The sequence below is a fragment of the Alligator sinensis genome, unplaced genomic scaffold, assembly GCF_000455745.1.
Source record: "Alligator sinensis unplaced genomic scaffold, ASM45574v1 scaffold140_1, whole genome shotgun sequence".
Taxonomy (NCBI): domain Eukaryota; kingdom Metazoa; phylum Chordata; order Crocodylia; family Alligatoridae; genus Alligator; species Alligator sinensis.
The window spans coordinates 3,996,311-4,004,521 of NW_005841836.1; the positions used below are offsets into that span (position 1 = coordinate 3,996,311).

The 8,211-nt window shown below is 45.3% G+C and overlaps 1 protein-coding gene across 2 annotated transcripts in view; it reads left to right on the forward strand.

The window, feature by feature from the left end:
• CHGB (chromogranin B) overlaps positions 1-8,211 on the forward strand; it is a 34,183-nt gene that overhangs the window by 12,540 nt on the left and 13,432 nt on the right. The window lies entirely within an intron of this gene.

The window sequence follows — 8,211 nt, forward strand, 5'->3', positions numbered from 1 at the left end:
AAAAGTGGGCAGTACACAATAGGATGCAGTACAACAAGGACAAGTGCAGAGTGCTGCATCTAGGGTGCAAAAATATCCAGCACACCTACTGGCTGGGAAGTGACCCTCTCAGCAGCACAGGAGCAGAAAGGGATTTCGGAGTCACAGTAGACTCCAAGATGAACATGAGTTGTCAGTGTGACGAAATTATCAGCAAAGCTAACTGCCCTTTATCATGCATCAGCAGATGCATGACAAATAGATCCAAGGAGGTGATACTTCCCCTCTATGTGGCATTGGTCAGATTGCAGTTGGAGTACTGCGTCCAGTTTTGGGCGCTGTACTTCAAGAAGCATGTTAATAGACTCAAGAGGGTCCAGAGGAGAGCCACGTATGGTCAGGGGCTTACAGGACAAGCCCTATGAGGAGAGACTGAGGGACCTGGATCCCTTCAGTCTCCGCAAGAGAAGGCTAAAAGGTGATCTTGTGGCCACCTACAAATTCATTAGGGGGACACAGCAAGGGATTGGAGATGCTCTGTTCACCAGGGCACCTCTTGGGGTAACAAGGAACCATGGTCACAGACTGACAGAGCAGATTTAAGCTAGATATTGGGAAAAACTTCTTCATGGTAAGGGTGGCCAAAATTTGGAATGGGCTTCCAAGGGAGGTGGTGCTCTCTCCTATCTTGGGGGTCTTTAAGAGAAGGCTGGATAGGTATCTGGCTGGGGTCATCTGACCCCAGCACTACTCTTTCCTGCCTAGGCAGGGGGTCGGACTCGATGATTTGTTGAGATCCCTTCCAACCCTAGCATCTATGAATCTCGTGGGAAGAGCGCGCAGCCAAATCTGACTGGTCACGTACCTTCCTTGCTTGCATTGATGAGTTCTACCTAATACAAGAGGTCTACAGGCCAACTAGGGGAAAGACACTGCTGGATCTGGTTCTGGCCAAAGAGGATGATTTGGTGAGTGATCTGAGGATCGAGGGGCAGCTTGGTGACAGTGATCATGAACTGATCACTTTCTCTGTCCAATGCAGGCCAGGCAAATTTCTCAGTAAAACAGAAATCCTCAATTTTGGGAAGACTGACTTTCACAAACTCTGGAGAATAGTCAGTCAGGCACTAAGAGACCATTGCCCCTCAGAAAGGAGAGTCCCTGAGGAATGGCTGTTCCTTAAGGACACAATCCTCAAAGCATAAAGAAAGTCCATTCCATCCCATAGAAAAGGCAGTCAGTGGGCTGGGAAACCCCTTTGGCTCAATAGGGAACTTTTGGACCTCCTGAAACTAAAAAGAGAAGCCTACACCAGATGGAAAATGGGAATCATCACCAAGAAAGACTATACAGCACTAGCCTGCACCTGTAGAGAGCAGACCAGAATAATCAAGGCAGAAACTGAACTCAAGCTAGCCACAGAAATAAAGGACAACAAAAAGGCCTTCTTCAGATACGTCGGAAGTCAGAGAAAGAACAAAGACAACATTGGACCCCTGCTAAATCAAATGGGGCAGCTGATGTCTGACGCTCAGGAAAAGGTCAATCTCCTAAATGATTACTTTTGTGTCAGTCTTCCATCTGCCCAAGTGAGTCACCGTGTTGGACAGGACACAAAGTATCCAGGGTGCAGGAGGTGGGCCCACAATTGACATAGATCAAGTGAGGGAACACCTCAAGAGGCTCGACATCCATAAATCCATAGGCCTGGATGGAATGCACCTGAGAATCCTGAAGGAGTTGGCAAACATCATAGCACACCCTATGGCAAAGATATTTGAGAAACTGTGGTGCTCAAGAGAGGTACCGGACAACTGGAAAAGAGCCAACATGGTACCAATCTTCAAGAAAGGAAGGAAGGAAGATCCAGGGAATTACAGGCCAATCTGCCTGACATCCATCCCTGGAAAGAACTTGGAGAAAATCATCAAAGGTTCCATCAGCAACAGGCTAACAGAAGGCAAATTTTCTGAGTGCCAGCCAACATGGCTTCATTGCTGGAAGGTTTTTCCTGACCAACCTTGTCTCCTTCTATGACCAGGTGACACACTGCCTGGCGGACAGAGATGAAATTGATGTCATATATCTGGATTTCAAGAAAGCCTTTGCCTTGGTCTCCTATGATGTCCTTGTGGTTAAGCTGGGGAACTGCGGCCCTGACCATCTTATGGTCCAATGGCTGGGGAACTGGCTCTAGGGTCGGACCCAAAGAGTAATAGTTGACAGGAGCAAATCAACATGGTGCAAGGTGACCAGCGGAGTCCCTCAGGGCTCAGTACTCAGGCCAGTACTCTTCAATATCTTCATTAATGATCTGGACTCTGGCATCAAATGTGGAGTGGTGAAAGTTCACAGATGACACTAAACTATGGGGGAAGGCAGGCACACTGGAGGACAGGCGGGGGATGCGAGCCTGTCCAGGTCAGCCTGCAAGGTGGGTGGATCAATATCTGATGGCACTCAACATAGAGAAGTGCAGGGTACTTCACCTTGAGAGGAAAAACCAGCAGCATACTTATAGGCTCAGCAATACTATGCTTGCTAGCACCATGACCAAAAGAGACTTGGAGGGTCTTGATTGTCCACAAAATGAACATGAGCCACCAATGTGATGCTGTAGCTGGCAAAGCAAACCAAACTCTGTCATGCATCCACCAATGCATCTCAAGCAAAACCAGGGACGTCATCCTTCTGCTTTACTTGGCCTTAGTGAGGCTGCAGCTGGAGTACTGCGTCCAGTTTTGGGCCCTCCACTTCAGGAGGGACATGGATAAGCCTGAGAGAGTCCAAAGGAGAGCCATCCACATGAACAAAGGCCAAGAGAGCAAGCCTTATGAGGAGAGGCTGAGGAACATGGGACTCTTCAGCCTGGAGAAGAGAAGGCTCAGGGGGGACTTGGTGGTAGCCTATAAGTATATAAGGGAGGTGCACCAGGATCAGCTGTTAACCAGGGCTCCCCAAGGGATAACAAGGTCTAACAGTCACAAACTTCTGGAAGGCCAATTTAGACTGGACGTAAGGAAAATTTTCTTTACGGTCTGAGTGTCCATGGTCTGGAACAGACTCCTCCTCCCCCCCCACACCCTGAGGTGGTGCAAGCATCTACTCTGGACTCATTCAAAAAATGTTTGAATGCTTATCTTGCTGGGATCATTTGGCCCCAGCAGACTTCCTGCCTATGGCAGGGGAGCTGGACTCGATGATCTTGCGAGGTCCCTTCCAGCCCCGAATGCTTATGAAATCTATGGAAGTCTGTATTAATAGAACTTTTGTTCATGTTGCTTTTATTTCACAGGTTTGTTTTACAACTCAACTCAGTAGGAGTTTACTTGAGATTTATGAATGAATAAATGAATATCTTTATTCTTATGCATACTACATCATTTGTTTCATAAGTTAAAAAACAATTGTGGTGCTTTTCTGGATTTTTAGTAGCTCATGCCTGGAATCATCAAGAGGCATCAGATAGAAAGCAGGATGACTCCAACTATAGAAGCACAATAAGCCTATAGAATAGAGACCATCCTCAAGTGCTGTCCTATAATTATAAATTAGAGAGGAGGAGCGGGGGGGGAGAGGCAAGGGAGTAGAGAAGGGTGTGAGGAGAAAGACAGACAGAGAGAAAGAGATGTTTAGATTTAGGGCCTGCTCCAAAGCCCATTGAAGTCCATCAGAGTCATTCCAAGGTTATTTATTGAATATTTTCCTTTGTCTTTAAAATTACTTATAACCAGAACATCATCTTTGAGCAAATTTTGACAATTTTGATTTTGGATGTCAAGCAACTATACATAAACTATAAGATTAATGAGCCAAGTGCTTTTATAAACAGCTATTTTCAGCAGGCTCCTGGGTTTTATGTTCATACTTAAAAACCTTGGGCATATGTGACCTTTGTTAAAAATGGTTTTTGCTGATATTTTTCTTCCAGTAAGAGATTATACTGTCCCAAGACATTGGTGTTAAGGAAAATCTACGAAAGTGAGACCTTTTTTTTTTTTAAACAGTGACTCACCAGATAGCTGATGTTGTTCCAGCTAAGCAACCCTAAAGAGATGCAAGTCAAACTAGCATGGATTTATGTCTTGATTATTTTCCAAGGTGCTGAGCACCTGTATTTCTCATTGTGTTTAATGGTATTTGTGAGCACTCAGCAGTTCTGACAATCAGCCCATCTAGCTTTAAGCACATTTGATACAGGAGCTGGAAATATGCATGTAATTTCTGTGAGGTAGGGATTTGTCTTTTTCAAGTTAAGAGTTCAAAAAAATAGCAGTCATCATTCTGTGCATATCTTGGTTTTATTCCCAGAGCTCTATGTTCTGTTAAAGAGGTACAGGGGGTGCTTCACAGCCTTGCTCTGGTCCTTTGGATTGCTTTGGTGGTGCAAAAGGATTGGAAACTATCCACATTTTCCCAGTAGCTACAGAACTAATATAAAGGGCTCCCTATCTATTGCTGCTACCATGATACAGGATACATATGGAGGATGTAGCGAGAGTGTGCCAGATGGTTGGCTAGGGACTGATGCCAGCTGGCACAAATTAGAGCATCATATGCTGGGGACAGTGTGGGACATGCTGACTCCCTGATCGCCTCTCCTCTTAACCACCACAGAGAATTGACCTCTTATATTATTTCTGATCCTATGTCACTTCATTATTCATTCTCTTCTTTCTTGAAGGGAAGAAAGTATTCTTTTCTCCCCTATGACACTGGTCCAGAACTCCCAGATTCTCTGGACATTGCTATGATAACGTCACACATCCTATTAGCCTTTGGAAGTCATCTTTCATCCTCAAATAAATGCAACTTAATGAACATCTATCTACCAGTGAAGAGACTGGTTCTTGGTGAGACTGAAGTTTTGTAAAAACAGAATGGTGTCATTAAGTGCTGTCTTGATTCCTGTATCAGTGTCTGCTTGTGCACCATTAGCATAATGTTCAAGAGAGTGCTTCAAGTTAGAACTTTTAATATTTTAAAGAAATTAAGCAGCGGTTTCATTTTATAGCAGAGATTTTATATTTGAGATTTTTACCAAATTAGACAGGTGTTAATCAGATGGAGTGTTCTGGGCTAGATCTGTGGAAAAGGCAAAAGTAGATGTCACCAACTGGTGATTCGTACTTGCACAGAAAACTTTGCAGATGCTCTGATGGCTCCCAGTGGGCCATGCTGCAGAATGTGCCTCACTTATGAAGGTGAAAGGCATCTCTGAGCGGAGTCATTTCCTCTGTTTACAGGATGTGACTGTATCCCAGCAGAATCCCCTTTTTGCGCAGAAATGCAGATGGAATGTCATCTTCAGGCACAAGGGTGTCCAGGACCACATGGAGAGGCCTCTGCTTTATTTTGTTTATGAGGACAAGTTTTAGCAGGAGCTTGAAAGATGTCGCACACCCTATGTGGCACTATGCAGTGCTGCACTTCCTGTTTCATTCTCTCTCCCTTTCTCCTCCTCCGCCACACCCTCCTGTTACAAAAACTAAAATGAAGGATGCAGCTAGGCTGTATTACAGCAGCAGCATTGGGCTTATCTTGAATGTGATTTATTCTTGTTAGTTAAATAACTGAAGCTTCCCAATACCTGTCACATTCAGTCCTGAAATACCAAATGGAAGGAAGAGGGGATTAGGTTTAAGCAGCACCATCCCTTGGCCCAGCAATTGATGTTATTCTGGAAATGATCCAGTGAGGACTTAATACTGCTTGGAGCTTCACTGGAGTCATTCTGGGATGGCAGCTTTTCATTTGGAGGAAAAACCAGTCCATGGTTGCACTGCTGTATCCAGGCTGCAGGGCTTAGACGGCAGGCCAGCAGAGCTCCTGGGTATTATTATTATTATGTTTGTTCATTTATTATTTCAAAGAGATTGAGCCATCCATGGCAATGGCTCCAAGCTCTGTTCTGCAGGCCCTCACTTGGTGGGCTAGAAAGGCCCGCTTCGGTACAAATCACAGACACCTCTTTGCTTTGCAGAAAACTTCATTACATCTGCCTCAGAATATTACTTGTTGTCTGTACAACTAAGCTGTTCTTCCCCTTAATCTGCTTTATCATGCTTTTCTGCTGCAAAGAATGTTTCAATCACAGAAAAATAAGGCTGGGAGTGACCTCAGGATGCCATCTAGTTCCCACCATCTGCTCAAGGCAGGAACATCTCTGTCTGAAACTATCTTATCCAAATGTTTGTCTAACCTGCTTTTAAAAACTTCCAATGATGGCAACTTCATGGTTTTTCTAAGTAATCTGTTCCAGTGCTTAACCACCATCATCATTAGAAATGTCTTCCTAATATCCAATCTAGATCTCCCTTGTTGCAATTTAAGCCCATCTTCCACTGTTTTAAAGCGCATTCAAATCACATGGTCATAAAGAAGGCAACACTTGAATTTAATGTGATCTTTATTTGCACAGTGACTGCAGAGTCAGGCTAAAAATTCTATTTATTTGTATATGTAAGTGTCTGAGTAGAAAAGGTGACCAAACACTCAGCCCACATGCCAGACCAATGCAGAACACGAGAGCAGGTCATGTTCAGCGTGTGAAGAGCTCATGATCATGAGGCTGACCAGCTTGTGATCAGACAGCCTTAACAAATCAGGAGCTGCAGGAGAAGCGTGACTGCCTGGCCAGCAGACACACTCTCTTAACTGTAAATCAGCAGCCTCCTCTGATTGGCTGAAGAGTTTATAAAAGGGACAGCGCGCTAAAGCGCAGGGTCCCGGGTTCCACACAAGCCCTTGGATAGGACTGATCACCCTGTCCAGGAATCCGTGTCCCCATGGCCGAATAGTACGAATAGTCATACGAATAGTCACACTCTGGCTATTATTTCACCGAATAGTGAGCTCTCCATCCGCACGTACATCGGAAAAAGCAATTGCTATCTCCTACCTGTCATCTTTAATTACTGCTTCACCACTGTCGTTTTGTTGTGTAACCACTGTTGAAATCTTACTGTAAGTAAACTTTAAGTTCAATTTTACTATCTTCCAACTGAGTCAGTGTCCCTTTCATCCCCGGCCTGTCCATAAGGCGGGTTGGTCATCCACCCGCCCCCCGGTTCGACTGGTAAACTGCCTGGTGACTGCTGCGGTTACTAACAGTAAGTACCATAAACATGCACAATGTGGCACGTCAAAGGTACAGGGCCAGTTTGAACTCAGAATCACCTTCATTTCTGCATTCTTATGTCTGGCTGGCAATCTGACATCATTGTTTCTAAAAACCTCTGAGTGAACCCAATTCATGGGAATCAACATGGTTTGTTACAGCAGAGCAACCAAGCAAGAAGAGATTTACTGCAGCATGGAATCAGAGTGATACGATCTATTAATTAATTCAACACTTCCTTTCTAAATGGAGTACCTTGGGCCAGGTTTCGCAAAGCTGGTGTGCAGAGGTGTTAGTTACAGTTCCCAGTGCCAGCCAGGTCTCTTCAGTGAAGACTCCTTATGTTTCTGTCAATTCCTTCTCTTGGGGTTTTCCTCTGAATGGAAGTGGCTGTAGTTCATCTCCAGGAGGCCTGGGCAGAGGCAGCTTCTCAGAGGAGACATGGAATCAGCACATTTCCACACCGTCTTGCCCATGCCTTCCTTCCAGGGGCCTCCCACTCTTCAGCTACCAGTGGACTCACACCTGTTGTGTGGGAGACTTCAAGTTGTTTTCCCAAAGTTGGGCTCCGAAACTCTGAGCCTCCCCCAGGCAGCCATGCTGTACCCTACCCAGCAGCTGGATTAGGCCCATGGGAGTGCATATAGTGACAGGAGACTGGCCACATCCACATGAGGAGCTATTTTGCTGCATGGCATTTTCCTTGGGCCTTGCTTGGCATTTCCTTGGGCCTTCCTAGACCCATGGGAGTGCATATAGTGACAGGAGACTGGCCACATCCACATGAGGAGCTACTTTGCTGCATGGCATTTTCCTTGGGCCTTGCATCTTCAGAACAATAACATCTGCCTTTGTGTTTTGTCTTTAGGATAAAAACAGCAGTGGTTGCAACAAAAATAATGACTGTGTTGCAGTGTTTTGCCGGGCTACCAGTATGCAGACATGAGCTTTCCATGTTTAATAACTTAGAGCAGGAGTCAGCAACATTTTTGGGCAGAGAACACCTGCAACCTTAACTTGTAAGATGTTGGCATGCCAGGGGCAGACAGCAGGGGAGCTATGAGGTTTTGGATCATGTTTGTGGAAGCGCCACCCTGGCCCTTTCCCTCACA